Below are 17,031 nucleotides of genomic sequence, written 5' to 3' on the forward strand. Positions count from 1 at the left end.
CACAGGCACCTTAATGGATTATGGACGGCACATTTAAAACGGTGCCCACAATATTTTACCATCTATTTACAATTCACGCACCTGTTGGATCTCAAAATTTTAGAATTCTTCCACTAGTATATGCTTTGATGACTAGCAAATCTGAAGAAAATTACAAAAGATTATTCCAAGATTTAATTGATTTCGCTGAAGAAAATAATATTGAACTGAGGCCATCTAGAATCATTAGTGATCTAGAAAAGGCAGCTATAAATGCTTCAAAATCAGAGTTTCCTGGCGTTATTAATAAGACTTGTTTTTTTCCATCTGTGTCAGTGTGGTTGGAGAAAAATCCAATCGAATGGATTGGCTTCTTGCTACGGCACACATGAAAGATTTAGTTTAATGCTTCGTCATTTATTTGCGTTAGCGTTTATACCAATTGACGAAATTTCAGCAGCATTTGACACTTTATTTCCTCACTTGCCACCCGATGCTCAAGAAGTCGTTCAGTGGTTCGAAGACAACTAAGTTCGTGGAAGAATGCGGCGCCGTTTGCGTAATGGCATTGCCGTTCGCGTTCCCACCAGCACTCTGGAGCGTCTTTGATTCCCTACAACTGGGAGCTCCGCGCACTCAAAATGCTGTCGAGGCTTGGCACAGAAGATGGGAGACCTTAATTGGACGGGCCCATGTTGGCGTTTATAACATCATAGAAGGATTTCAAAACGAACAGGAGCATGTGGAATACCAAGTTGAATGCATTCTTCGCGGAGAACAACAACCAAAACGTAGGAAGGTAGATGATGACAGAGAAAGGAGAATTATGACTGTTGTGGACGATAGTGATAATCGACCTGTGATGGAATATCTTCGTGGTATCGCTCACAATGTGTCACTGTAAATATGTCTTTTGCATGTGTAAGTGATGTTTTCTTTTTCTTAATAAAAAGAATTTTATAAATCTTCATTTCAAATTTTAACGGTCATTTCAATTTGTTAAAAATTATTTTAAGTAATGACATAATTTTTATGATTTTTTGATTTAAACTTTTAATTAGTAATATGTAATAGTAATTAAAAATTGTATTTTATTAAGCTAAATTGAGTGTTTGTATTTAGATATTAACTTGTCGGGTTTTTGGACAGTCGGGATTTCGACCCTGTCGGGATCCTACACACTCGGGATTCTGGCTTGTCAGGATTTTGACCCTGTCGGGATTTCGAACGTGTCGGGACCTTGGGTTGTCGGAATTTCGGCCCTGTCGGGGTTTTGGACAGTCAGGATTCTGGCTTGTCGGGATTTCGGCTGTCGGGATTATGACCCAGACCCAGGCTATAGAACCTACAAAATTCTTCTTTAGTTTCTTATAGAGAAAATATTGCTTAAAATGAAATACAGTCAAAGCTCACTTAACGAGTACCTCCCATAACGGGTGATTCACATAACGAGGAAAACGAAATGTTTGTAGAGCGATGTTTCGCACTATGAGTGATGTGGAGACATTGTAAGGTCATATGCAGGATCCTGCATATTGGCTAGAAGCTCCGAACTAGACCAAGCAACATTGTCGAACGCGACTCCTAGGCGTTTGAGCAAATGTCTGTGGAAGTCTTCAGTTAACGAGCTTGTGTCTCTAGCGAAGATTATGGGGTTAGAAGTGGACATCGATGAACAAGAACATACCTAGGAGCTGAGCATCGAAGAGCTTAAGGAGCCGCATTCTGTGTCATAGAGCTTTAGCAAAGTAACAGCCTTCCAATCAAATAAAGGAGATGCTGAAAGCATAAGAAACTCTTGCATCGTACGTTAAGAAGCATCCCTCTGCCAAGGCAGTAGCTATGCGCACTACAGATTTATTTCACGACGGTGCTGTGTCTCATTTTCGCCAAGTTTTGAAGTGTAGGTAAAAACATGTTTTTAGACAACTTTCTTGTAAAAACTTAGGTATTGTAAATGATAAATCATATTATTATAAATTTTTTCAGGAATGGAACGCATTATTATCCTATTTTACATTGAGACCTATGAAAAAAAAAATATTTCACTTAACGAGTGTTTCAAATTACGCTCGTCAAACGAGGTTCCACTGTATAGTATAAAGTGAGGGATTAGATCATGGGGCAAAGGGCGGGAGGTTATGTATTTCATACAGCAAGGATACGAGTTAACGAAACTTGCTAGATTTTTAGATAGAATATGAAGAATGAGAATGCAGCGCTCTTTTGTTTTGTTTTATAATTTTATTGCTTTATAACAGTTCTAAATATTATATTCTATAGATAAGTTGTTCACGTAAGTTTTTGCGTATTTCTGTATAAGGTATTTCTCCCGGCTTCTTAGCATACTTTCGTGGTGTAGTGGTCAGCACACTCGGCTCGTATTCGAGAGGTCCGTGGTTTGAGTCCCTGCGAGGGCATTGCTCATTTTTCATGTTTCCTGCTTTGAAATAACCTAATGTCTGTACAGTGGCGCCCGAACTAAAAAAAGGTAATGGATGATGATTCTTCACTACCAGGATTTGACGATTGGGTCCCCTAACCTCCATTCGCGCTTTAAAAGGAGGAGTATATAAGGTATTTCTCATGCCTTCTTAGCATGTCTTCGTGGTGCAGTGGTCAGCACGCTCGGCGCGTATTCGAGAGGCCCACAGTACGTGTTCCTGTTCGGGCGCCACTGTAGAGACATTAGGTATTTTTTTAAGCAGGAGAGATGAAAAATGAGCAATGCCTTGAATGAAAAATGAGCAATGCCGAGACTTGAACCATGGACCTCTCGAATACACGTCGAGTGTGCTGACCACTATACCCCGACGGTATGCTAAGAAGGCGGGAGAAATACCTTATATCTGAAAGAAATCTATAGCTTTATATAGTCTGTGAAACTCTAATAACATAAGAATATACTAGATTTTATTGAGGAATCGGAACATTAATTATTTTCATGATCCAAACTCATTCTCATTATAAACTTCTTAAAATTCATTTAAATCCCTTTGAAAGTGAAAGGTACAGCTCACTGTCATTTAAGCTTTGAAACAGAAATTTTTCTCGCAATAATCTTCAATCAAAGTTTTAGTTAAAATATTTTTCATTCAAGCTGATGCGTAAATTTACTTTAAGCGAAATCAGAATTCCGAAACTTAGCAACAATACCTTTTCACGAAAGAGAGAGGAAAACAGCAAGCTTTATCTTAACCGACACAAAGTAATTAACATATATTTACCAGAAAATGCTTACTTTAACAGCTTAAAAGCAATTTCGAATGCATCTTAATGCAAACTACTTGTCTGAGTATTTTAAGTAGCTTATTTTAAAATGTTACAGATTTCCTGTCTCAGTAGTTAATTTTGTAGTCAAAAGATAAGTACTTCTGCTAATGAGCTGAGTTTCAATTATTTGCACAAATTAACTTAAGTACTTTCGGAACCGGTAACTCAAAGAAGTTTGACTATTTTACAAATGCGACTTTTGACAGTTTATCCTATTAATATTAAACAGCAAGGGTAAAATTTTATTTTAATTACGGAATACTAGATATTTTTAGTGTCTCTGGAAAAAGAAGGAACAAAAATGAATATCGTGGTTTTTAAGCTATATTAAGAAGATAAAGTCGTAATATTTGAAATTAGTTAAACAATTTTCAAAATTTTCAACTTCAGATAACGCTTTCAATTCTAGATTGATGAGAGTTCGAGTTTCCAACTTGCACAGAAAAGTAAATCTTAATTCGTGTCATATATTAAATGCCAACTCAGTTCATTTACGATATATTAAAATTTAGTTCTGTGTGGTTAAATTATCGAAGCTTATTTTTAAAAGAAAAATGTTGTAGATCAAACGATAAATCTTTGCAGTGTCCAATAAACTAACCAAATTTTCAGAATATTAATTATTTGATAAGCGGTACCTTGAAATTCTCGAGAAAATAATAAACACACAAGAAAAAATTTAAAAGATTTTATATTATGCTCAAACGGGAGTTTTTAGTCCAAAGGGACTTTGTCCCTGAAGGACTATTGCTTTCGTTTTCCGATTTTGCGTTGAATCACTATAAATGTCCGTTTCACTTTTCAAACTGTTGCCACCAAATATTAGAGTCCTGCATTACTTGAAGAAATTGAATAATGAAAAATCTGCATAAATGTATGTATATTTCTCGCACTGTGATAAAATAACGGTACATAGAGCCATCCAATTTTGAATGACGTAATCCTCCTACGAATATGGGCATGTAAGATCAAATTTGAAATTTGGAATTTGTTTTGTGATCGATTTCATATTTTGTAAAACTTTAACGAATTTTTGAGTAACAAACTCAACGATTTAAAAGCGAGCAATAACAACACTCTACGGAGGGAAAAAAACCTTTTTATCTCCAACGCGCGGAACTGTGTATCGGAAATCCTAAAGATATGCGCATTTTGAAATTATTTTGCGACATTGCTATTGGACTGAATTTTATGGTTTAAGTGCAAAGAACGTGATATTTAATAAATAGAGGTAACACACAAAACGTTAAATAAACGCCCCTTTGGCTGTAATTTAAAATCTGAAACCTTTCAGATTTTTTTTAAATACTTTTTTTTTCCCATTTACAGACACATATACATTTCGAGAGCATTTGGTCTAACGCCACATTATGATAAAAATATTTAAAAACAACGTTTGTAATTCAAATCTGTGTGCGTCTGTCTGTTAGTTGTTTATTTGTTTATAGCATTACCTCCTACGGAATGACGGGAAGTTTCGAGAGAGGTACTCCCGGATTCCAAAAATTCGTAGGAAGTCATTTCAACTATTCTCATCTTCGTACGACGAAATTTCGAATTTTTAGTCAGCCAAAATATTAATTAAAAATCTGAAAATGCTAATTTTCACTGCTGACAACTTTTTTTGTTTCAGATTAAGATAACTGACACGGTATGTTATTACCACGTTAACGCTTTTATTTATATTGAGGAAACGTTGTTAAACGACGGTTTCTATTTATATTTCTCGCCTAATAATGAAAAAACAAATGTTTATGATAAAAATTAAGTTTATTGTTTTTCAAAATATTCTCCATGAAGATCAACGGGTAAGCTGCCATATTCTTTTGTGTAAAAGCCGCACTTTTTTCACAAAAATCTGATGTGGACAACACATAACTTCCTTTCTACTGCCCATTAAATTGTACACATTTTTTGCATCACTTCATATAAATTCCCTATCTCGAGCTATTCTAACTTAATTTAACTGATCCCTCAAGACAAGTTCAAAGTGACATCAGAAATTGCAAATTTTGAAATTAAATATACGGGAGTCAAACTTCCTATAATTTTAAATTTTTCTTAACAAGTATAAAACTTTCGCAGACATACATATAGAAAACGGAGGACTACATTTAAAGTTCGATTTCGTCATTTGTCTTTTTTAGTCCACAGGGATTTGAATCCCGAAGGACTATTAGTTTCGTTTTGGCATTTTGCGTCGGTCTCATAAATGTCGGTTCACTTTTCAAACTGTTGCCATAAAATGTTAGAGTCCTGCATTATATATGAAGAAATTAAATAATGAAAAATCTGCATAAATGTATGTATATTTCTCGTATTGTGATAAAACAACGGTACATAGAGTCATCGAATTTTGAATAACGTAATCCTCCAACGAATATGAGCATGTGGAAGACCAAATTTGAAATTTGTTTTATGATCGATTTCCTATTTTTTAAAACTTTGACGAATTTTTGATTAACAAACTCAAGGATTTCAAAGCGAGCAATGGCAACGTTGTCCAGAAAAAACATTTTTATCTCCAGCGCGTGAGTCTCTGTATCGGAAATTCTAAAGATATGCTCGTTTTAAAACTATTTTGCGATATTGCTGTTGCACTGGATCTTATGGTTTAAGTGCGAGGAACATGATATTTAATAAAGAAAGGTAACACACAAAATGTTAAAAAACGCCCCTTTGGACGTAATTTAAAATCTGACCGTGTATAAGAGCTTTAACACAATATCTAAAACGAATCAAAATTAAAATAAGAATTCATAGTAGTACGAAAAATAAAATTAAAATACAAAAGGGGAAAATTATACAATAATAAAAATATGAAAATTAATATCCTTTTACTGAAAATCCAATTCAGAACTCATCAGGGGAAAATGAATTAAAAGTTCATAAAAGTCGATTAGTATGTTTCGAAAACGTGTTTCGTTCTCCTGGTTCATTTGAGATCAAAAACCGAAAAAAGAATCAATTAAATTTTTATTTAAGACATTAAAATTTATTTAAAACCGAAAAATCGAATCTCAAATATACCAGAATGCCGCTCAGTCGGTATAGTGGTCAAGGAAGTTGACTGCGATACCCAAGGGCCTGGGTTCGAATCCCGGAGAAGACGTGGTTGTAACTGTCCGTCCCTTCATAGAAAAGGCGATGCTGGCCCCCACCTATTAGGTGCCTCCATAATAAAGAGACCACCACATCTGGGCTTGTATAAATTAATGGACTAGGTTACATTTGTAATTGTTCACAATCTGCCATTGGAAAAAAATATATATATATCAGAATTTTCCCTACACACCTTCAAAACACTTGGAAAAATGTATATATATACTACCGGTTGCAATATAAAAGGGAGATGCACGATTAGATGTTATAGCAGTTCGTTTTTGAATTATACGAAATACACATATATATGTAGGTATGCCTAGATATCACGCATAAAATCCCTTTTGAATCCATTTTTACAATCCGTTTTCGAAAAAAACTAGTCCTTTATTCTGTCCGAACTTAGAGACATCACTCAAAAAAGTCATCCAAGTGAAGCCGGTAACGTTCCAAATAGATATTTTGTTGAAGTATGATATCTGAAATTTTTCGCGATAAAGCAGATGAAAACCAGGGGTGCAGCTTAGAAACGCGAATGATTAGGACTAGGTATATACAAAAAGTGTGGCAACACCTTTCAATAATAATGTATTATAAAACAGCGCATATTCAATGGTTGAGTATAAAATCCATTTCTGCTGGATGAACGTACCATACTTTATTTGTGGTCGCAAGTCTTGGTGGCATGATACCGGTACCAGCCTTACTGATACTGGTAGTGCAGGCAACTACTCTATTGGTATCGACAGTGGCAGAGGTACTAAACACAAGAACATATTCTTTTTGACCGAACATTAAAAATTTTGCCTCAGTGTATGGTAAGTACTGCCTTCATTTTAACTGCTTTCACACCTCCAAACGAAAAAATCATTGTACGAGTATTGTAATCATTGTACTCGTAGATACCAGACAGGCTATCTCCGGCTTATCCTTGATATACATATATATATATACATGATTTTAAATTAGAATTATGAACTAAGGGTGAGCCTTATACTGTACTCTTTCTGAAGTATTAGAAAGTAATCTAAATTCTTCAGATAGCAAACTTTATTATTATTATTACATTCCCCCTTTGCTTTATTTACCAGAAAATTGCGCGGTCCTCAAAGTGAGCTATTTCGTGACTGGATAGCAATTGCTACTACCAGTGTTCAGTGGCCTCACCCCTTCTGCAAGGTTGAAGATAGTTTAGTAGAAGGGACAGCAGGTGCTTTAACTCAACACGCTATTAAAACTCTTAAAACGTTTTAACATAGAAAGTAAAATGCTAGATAATACAAATATAAATTTTAGGGGAATGAGAATATAGGGCAAAATTAAACTTATAGATACAACAATAAATGAAAGAAAACTTTTTTAGTTTAATCGAATATGGCAAAGCACATAATATGTGTAAGGAAGGGAAGGGATGAATTTGCCGTGAACCTGTGAGGGAAACTGATTCGCATTCACTTACACATGGAGGAAATCACAAAATCGATCAGTCGTTCGTTAACATTTGACACAAGCTATATGAAGCGAAATTATCTATTTCGCCTATGGTAGGCCTATACGTCGCAATTATAAATGTTTACTATATAAAGACATATATTTAAAAAAAATGCATGGTCTCTTCGTATACTTGTATACTTACGTCTTGTTGAAGCTATTCTACGCATACAAAAATATTTCCTTAATCAAATACGATTTAATAAAAATGAAACATATTTCCCTTTTTATGTGAGTATTGCTTTTTACTTGAATGCTTTTAATTCTTGCTTGCTCTATTAAGTACAGATCCTATGATTTTCTTTACGCTCAATAAATGCTTTAACAGTATTAAAGCAAACTCACAGCGCCCTCTATATTCGATAAAGGTTATTACTTTAATGTAAAGTTTTCCAATTTTGTTTCCGGGCTATCTGAGCAATTACCGCTAACCTTTTCAAATTATATTAATTTGCGTCAAAACGCAACAATAATCTTCTTGAAATTTTAAATATTGCGCTGTCTTTGCTAAACCTTATTACCTTCATAGCTTCTTTCATAAATTTGATTATGCAATTCATGAATTTTCCTTTCAACCAATGACCAAAAATGTCTGCCACTGTGCGTATTCAGCATTTCGTTTTGACAGAGCCAGCATTGAAAGGACGTTCTCCAATTGATTGGAATTATAAGAAGTGTGAGATAGGGAAAGTTGTGGCAGGTGGGAAATTGTTTTTGTATTATCCCCGTCAGGGTCTTCTGTGAGTCTTTTGTTATTTCTCTTTCGTAAAATAAAAATACCTAGATGATTCCGTACAATTTTTCATTTTAGCTATCGTACTGTAGTAAATATATTATGCAATGTAATAGTTAATTCTTAAACACATGTGTTTGCTTAGAAAAGGTTAGCGGTATATGGCAAAAAAAAAAAAAAAAAAAAAAGAAGCTGAAAGAAAAATCATACTTTTCTCATTATTTAAAATATAAAAATTTGTTTGTGTTAATTGGTAGTATTCTTGTGTATAAAATTAAATAAATTTTCGAGAAAATCAAATAGATTAAGAATTTTAGCAAGTAATCTGAAGATTCTTATGAAATTACGAGAAGATCGTTAAAACATTCCTTACTAGAATAATGCCTTTAAATTTTAAAATCTTATCCGTGGTTTTAAAAATATTAACATAAAATCTTGTTAGTGCTGCTCTTTTAAGCATAAATAATCATGCATTATTCAGGGGTCATCTGATCGCAGAGATTGGGCGTCAGCCGTGATCGTATGACTTTGTGATGGTATGACATTCTAATATTAATCGAAAAAACCCGAGAGGTTGGAATGCGAGGAGTTTACAAACATTCTCCCCTTCATTTCGAGAGAATTCTCATACTGATAGATTTTTAAATGGATATTTCCTTGAAATACAAAGATTTATATCAATGAGATTGAATAATTTTTGGAGGAAATTTTAATATTTTTGGAAACTTTCCGGCATTGCCATTGAAGCTTTGCAATAAGCTGTGTTACATGTATTGTATTTCGATATTAATAAAGATTTTCGCATCTCAGAAAATGAGTTATTGCTGCATGAATATATTTACTTTCAGTTAATCTTCTCCAACATTGTTACAGACAATAAATAGTATACTTGATCCATTTGATTATTGTTAGCATGCAATAATGAGTATAATGTTAGCGTACAATAATAATGTGATAATACTAGATGTAGTAAGAGACGTGACAAAAGTGTCTGGTTCATATTTATTACTTATTATCTCCAAGTACTACCGAGATTTGTAAATTTTCTGATGTAATTTTGATAAATTTGTATTTAAACTGCATTTGCTTTGGTACTATATCATATTTTACATGAAATGAGAGTTTCAGACTGTAAGTATCGATATAAGACATTACTTTTAAGGCCTCTTAACGTCTGTGGGAAAAATCTCCAGACTGGTAACTTTTATTTTTCGATAATGCTATTTGTTTCCTCAAAATCTCTTCTGAGATCTAAATAGCAGATTTTCCCCATTCAGAACACCGTTTTGATGAATGATAAATCAATAATTGATTTAGAATAACTGAATTAGGTGGGTTCATTACATCTGTCCGATACTTGGTGGCTAACAAGCAGCAAAACAAATAATCCTGTTTGGAGATTATTTCGACAAAACACAAACATTTAATGAAATTTAATGTTTCAACATCTGAGCTGCACATCATACTGCTTCTAAGCTATCCCTATAAAATCGCGCTTTCTATGTTACATTCCGCAGTTGATTTACTGTCCGTTTTCCTAAAATGTGTTGCCAGATTAATAACAAATGGGGCAAATATGAGATGGTATATTTTCTTGTATATACCCTTCTAAAAAGCACCTTATCTTTTCTTATTGTTACGAAATGTCCAGGCGCGGTAAGATATATTATCCGTAAAGCAGTTTAGCAGTTGCCATAAAGTGGCAAAGGAAGGCAGGGTTGCCACATTTGGCGATAAAATTGGCGATATGCTATGGACGGATGGAGAACCTTCTGGAACGAATTCTTACCGACTTGTTCTCGAACACAAGCCAAAACTATATAAACGCTGATACGCAGAGAGTCAGAATGCGAGATAATTAGTCTCAAGTTAGTCAGTCTGTGCGGAGTTGATCGAGTTGACAGCCGGGCAGCGAGTGCCGAGTGGGTCGTCGAGTGAGTGAGTGAGTGAGTGCACCGCTATGATGGCTTCCGACCACGGACATGAACCAAACGGAATTATATACCATCACGGCGGGGGGGGAGCTGTGCTTTGTGTGTCGTCGAGTGCATCGCGAGTTGTAGCGTGGAGAGTACGTGGGGTTTCAGAGAACGACCCAGCAGAGTCGGGAGCTATATTCTGGTGCAAACACAGAATGTTCTCGAACACAAGCCAAAACTATATAAACCCTGCTGATACGCAGAGAATCAGAATGCGAGATAGTCTCAGGTTAGTCAGTCTGTGCGGAGTTGATCGAGTTGACAGCCGGGCAGCGAGTGCCGAGTAAGTCGTCGAGTGCATCGAAGAGTCTCTTAGTGTATCGCGGTGAGTGCATCGTCGAGAGAGTGTGTTAAGCTCCGGGAACGACTGAACCGAAGAGTCGGGAGCTGTGCTTTGTGTGTCGTCGAGTGCATCGCGAGTTGTAGCGTGGAGAGTACGTGGGGTTTCAGAGAACGACCCAGCAGAGTCGGGAGCCGTGAAGCTGTCTCCACCGTTATAGCTTGATAACCTGAAGGCTGTGTCGCTGATTGTTCTAACGAGTGTATAGTAGGTCTCCGACGACTGTAAAATGTGCCTTTGGAGCTGTCCTGATTAAATATTCGATAAATAAAATGTTTTTCGATACTCCATTAAGTGCTGTCGCCGTTATTCACTGCAAATCCACAAGAACCCCGTACGACGTGAAGGGAGAAAATAACGTAACAACTGATGTCAGAAAATAACGCAACAATATGCACGACCTAACATTTAAAAGATGTGTTACGAAAATTTATCACTTGCTTTTTCAAACTTCCGCACCAAAATATTTATTTAGTTTTACTTCAGATTAAAGTTTCAAGCAATCTTTCTTGTGCTCTCTTTTTTTCCATTTATCGAATTCATTAATTATGAAACTCCTTGTTCAAAACCCTTTCCTTCTTTTTTATTAAATTTCTTCAAAAATGCAATGTCGTCTTCAGCGAGTCTTCTTGCATTCTGACAAATGCGGTTTATTATAACTTGCCACTGGAAAAAGGTAATAACAAAAACATCGCTAGTTTTCTACTCCTTAATACAGGAGTGTGTGGATGGATAAAGTTAATTTTTCTCCCATTTGTTGCATCAGTAGCAATAAATTTGTTGAAAGCTATATATATTCTACAATATATTTTAGATATATTATCTTATGTACCTTATAATATCTGGAGAATTAAGGACAGACAAAGCACACTCGTGCTATCTGCCTGAAGGGAGAGATGCTGTCTGGATAAGGAGATTATGATTTTGTAAGGGAAATTATCTCGTGTTCCATGTTACTCGCTGGCAAAGCCATGGAAACACCCTGCAGCCATCGCATTTGCGCGGATTCTAACCGAAACGGACAACTGGTGGACATCTGAGAATAAAATATATTCGGAATAGGATAAACTAACTTTTAGTGTATACAAAATATTATTGAGTAAATGTATCCAACATTTTCAGTGCGCTTTGGAAATGGAAAAATTGTTAAAACTATCACAGTCGCTGGCAACATTCTGTCAATAACTCTGGTCAGAGTGCAAAACAGATTAAGATATAACTGCTTTGCAGAAAAACAAAACTATTTCTCTAACGTTATTTAAAGATGCCAAGGTCGAATTTTTTTTTTTTCCTTTTAAAGCAGCTAGCTGTCTTTCAGCCAAAAATGATAGCTAAAAAGAAGTGAACTAGAATAATTGCTCTTAACGGCGAGTTCAAAACACAAAAGTTAAAGAATAAAAACCGTAAAGTAGAGATAAAGAAAAAAATTGTCGTCTTTTAAAGGAAGATAATATATATTTTTACTTTTGTTGTTCCCTTTTCTTTACAACTTTATATGTGATAAAAACGTAGAGAAGTGATGACTTACAAGTTATTTAATTGCTATATTTCGTGATTTTTTTCAGGGACAGGTGTGATAGCACAAGTACGGTATGGTTTTTCAAGGACTTACACTGCTTTGGCGCTTAGTCTGTCTGATTTGCAAAATGAGATAAAAAAAAGAAAGCATTTTGACGTAGCTATTGATGTATTTACAGGTTTCCAATATATTTGTATCGTTTTAGATAATATAAAACTCTTTTTATCCGTACTCTTTCTATATGTCGTGAAAGTTTGTCACGGCTGTACAGATACTCCCTGTATATTAGCAAACACACAAACCTGTATATCATGCACTTTTTTCCTTTTTTTTTTTTTTTTTTTTTACCTGTAGCTTTTTTATCGATCATTAAAGTATTGAAATGCCTTAATATCATGCGTCGGAAATTGAAATCTTGAAATTTAACAATTCTCCCACCTTATAATGTAATACAGTATATTATACCTCATACTTTAACAAAGTCATTCATTCGTTATAATTGCTAACACAAAGGACTCGAAACGAGATTTTGTCTTGAAAATGTCTCCAAACGCTTTTGCGTTTAATCGTTAACTCGGCAAAACGTAAGATGCAGTCATTCAAATGGAATCTCTCTATTGTGAATACAAGTTAAGGTATTTGAAAGCAATAGATGCAGTTCTTAAGAATATTCGCTTTTTTACTTTTCAATCAGATCGATTTAAATTATGAAAGCGCATTTAATTCCTGATCTATCGGCTTAAAAATATTCAATATTTTCATGAAATCACATTATATACTTTTCACTGTTTATTTCCCATTTCGTAAAACCTTTATGAATTTTTGATTAACAAACTCAATTGTTTGAAAGCAATCCGTGGCACAACTCTACCGAATAAAAAAAATTACCTCCAGCAACAGAAATTGACTATCAGAAATTCTAAAGATTTTGCTGTTGAATCGAATTTTATGTGACGTAAGTGCGAAGAGGTTGATACTTAATTAAAAAAGTTAACACAAGATGTTAATAATAAAAAGGTAAGCCATCTTACAAAGAAAACTGAACACTGGTATAATGAACTGAGAGAAGACAGAAAAAATAGAAAAATGTATGCCAACACTTTAAGACTGCGTCGGGAATTCTAAACTTAGGCTGCTTAAATAAGTTTTGTAATTTTGTTATTGAAATGCATATAACGTAAGTGCGAAGAAAATGGTGCTTGAGAATAAAGCTGAAAAGACAAAAAGAAATGTAATAAAGCTGAAGAGACAAAAAATATGTGTTAGTAGGAGTAAGTGAAACAACAGATTGGTAAGCTGCGAGCTGAATGAGAGCGTAAAAAACATTAGTAAATCCTTCTTGGCGACCGTTAAAATCCTAACCTAACCTGTCTTAAACTTTCAGATTTTTTTCTTTAATTTGAGAAGTTTAATTATATTATGTTATTATATTTTTCTCATTTTTATTATTTTGTACAGTAATTTATTTCTCTCACAGTTTGAGTTAACGTATAAAATATATAAAACTCTGTTCTTCTTGGGAAACGCTCATCCTCATCTTTCGCCAAATAAATAGTTTTTAAAGTTACCAGCATATAACGCAACTGAAAGTTCAAGTGATGCATTGCTTATAACAAAATAAATTGTCATCTATTGTACCAATTTGCCGTTAATAAGCAAAATATGGAACTTCCGCAATTTTTGAAAATTCGATGTGTACGAATTTCGGATCACCTTGTATAGCAAAAAATGACTGGAATAAAAAAAAAAAAAAAAAAAAAAAAAAAAAAAAAAATCTGCGTATTCTGCTAAATTAAAACTAAAATGTTTAACTTTTGGAGAGCATTACTGTGAGGGAAATTGAAAATGATATTATCTAAGAGGCAAATCACAACTATGAAGGTGATATGGAGAATGATGACGTTCACCTGATTGTGTCTTAAGCCAATTTTAATATTTGTTTCAGTTATATAGCCTATAATACCATTTTTGTGATCAAATCATTTGTAAATCACTTATAAGTTAGTATTTGAATTCATGTATAAGCCGAACTAATTTCAGTAGAAAAAGGAAAAAGGAATTCGCTAAATATTTTCAACTTATGCATGAAAATATACAGTCTTTCTTTTCTTCCTTTTTTCTTTAATGCAAAGTATAAATATTTACACACTTGCACGAAATAAGTAAATAAATAAATAAAAAAATAAATAAGAAAAAGAAAAATCTGAAAGGTTTCAGATTTTAATTTACGTCCAAAGGGGCGTTTTTTTAACGTTTCGTGCGTTAACTTTACCTATTAAATATCATGTTCTTCGCACTTAAACTGTAAAATTCAATTCAGCATCAATATCACAAAATAAATTTAAAATGAGCATACGTTTAGAATTCCGATACACAGTCTCGTGTGCTGGAGATAAAAATGTTTTTTCTTCGTACAGTGTTGCCGTTCCTCGCTTTGAAATCGTTAAGTTTGTTAATAAAAAATTCATTAATGCTGACAGAATATGAAATAACTAATAAAACAAATTCTAAATTCCAAATTAGGACTTCCAGTTACCCATATTCGGTGGAGGATTACGTTATTCAAAATAGGATGGCTCTAGGTACCGTTGTTTTATCACAATGCGAGAAACATACATACGTTTAAGCAGATTCTTCGTTATTTAATTTCTCTGAAAATAATACAGAGCTGTAATATTTGGTGGCAACAGTTTGAAAAGTGAATCAACGCGGAACGTGAATCGACGCAAAATGTCAAAACGAAATTAATAGGCCTTCTGAACTAACGCTCCTTTTGGCTAATAAAACGTTTAATAGAAAATAAAAATACTACTAATTTTTAGCATGTTTTATGACAGCAGTTGGGTTCTTTTGAACATAAAAAAGCTTTTAGAATAGCTACTAGAAATGGGGCATGATGAGCAAGATAGAACATAAATATACCAGTTAGTGCTCTTTTAGTAATATAATATGTCAGAACAATCTACTTCTCTTCCAGTTTTATGTTTTAAGACACCAGAGTATTTTACATTAGCTAAAAAATATGAGCCCCCTCCCAAAAAGAAAGAAAGAAAGAAAGAAAACCCAAATAAAATAGTGGCCGAAAACTACAGGCTTTACGAAATTACAGACTTTTGAATGTCATGTGACACGCGTCTCACGTTTCAGCATCGTTTATATTTCCCGCTTCTTTTGGAAAGCTTACCCCCTTTTCTTCTAATCACCTTCTCCCCTTTTCACACTTTCTATACATCTCATTATTTATGTATTTTTACCCCTCCCTGTTCAGGGTTTTTTCCTTCTCATTTCCACCATTTCAGTCTGGGAGTTGTCTTCATCCTTCACATCAAAAGAAGCCGACGACAGGATTTCGAGGGAGGGGAGGGTGTACTCGAGGAGTGTACTTCCTAACTCACATTTTTTTGAGTTTTCCATGTAACAATTTTCATTACGTAATATTTGTTCAAGTAGTGTAGGGATTTCACACTTTTTTCCTTTCCCTTCCCTCTTACAATGATCGCAATGTGGAACTTTTTAGCGAAATATTTGCCCTACGGAGCTTCAGAGACTTCATATGAATTAATAGAATTAAAGTGAATACATAAATTGACGACAAGAAAATAATTTTTCACATTTTTGTGTTTATGAGTATTGATGAAGTATCGTTTCAACAAAAATGTGACACAGTAACTGGAAAACAACTTTCAGAAGGCTGTGGAAGCAGTATTGGAAGCTATGAACTAGTGTTCTTTTCGATATTTTTTACTGTTTTTTAGACCTGAATAATTGCTATCATTTTGTTTTACAGTCTTCAAGTTAAGAGATTAAGATACTTAAGTTAGTTAAGTTAATAGTAGTATGTAAAAGTGAAGATATAAAAATCTATATAATGAAATACTCTGTGAGAGAGAAGATCAGAAGATTAATCCTTCGAGATTTTGTTTTGATTTTATTTATATAGAACCGAATCCAAAGTTTATCACACAGATTGAGATACATCGACGAAGTTGTCGAGAATATCTGGGAAGGTACTTTGTGTATAAATTGCATCTTTTGCTGGGGAAAGGGGTGACCCCCTAGAACATGATGACCACCTGGGAGAATCTGCCAACTTACTGTAATCCCATTATCACACCATCAGTAGGTTCAATTTAATAGGTTATATTTCTCCAACTCTTTCAGCAGCGACCGTGTTTTGTTACTGTGATCTGTTTCTTACAAGAAAGCCGTAAATTCGGAGTCTGATAACATGGATTGTGGTTATATACTTCTGTGCTTATCTGCTACTGTGGTGGTTATCTATTTTTAGACATTAAGATATTTTTTAATTTTTAGAGGAAAAAAGAGAGAGAGAAAAGAAGAAATCAGCTTTCAAAATTCTATTGCTGACCTCAATTCTTAGAACATGTGAAATACCGCATCGTTTTGCTGCAATATTCCAATTCCGGTTTTATACAGTCTAGTTCTAGCACAGTAATTTTTAACCAAAAATTTTTCAAGGTAGTTAACAGAGCCGCCCAGACAGTACAATGGTTGGGGGAGATGACTGCGATACCGAAGGGCCCGGATTCGAATCCCGGAGAAAGAATGGATGTAAATTGTATGTTTCCTCATAAGAGGTAACGGTGGCCGCCTA

The sequence above is a fragment of the Stegodyphus dumicola genome, chromosome 9 (assembly GCF_044657685.1).
Source record: "Stegodyphus dumicola isolate Sdum_Otavi_A_Nest chromosome 9, ASM4465768v1".
NCBI lineage: Eukaryota > Metazoa > Arthropoda > Arachnida > Araneae > Eresidae > Stegodyphus > Stegodyphus dumicola.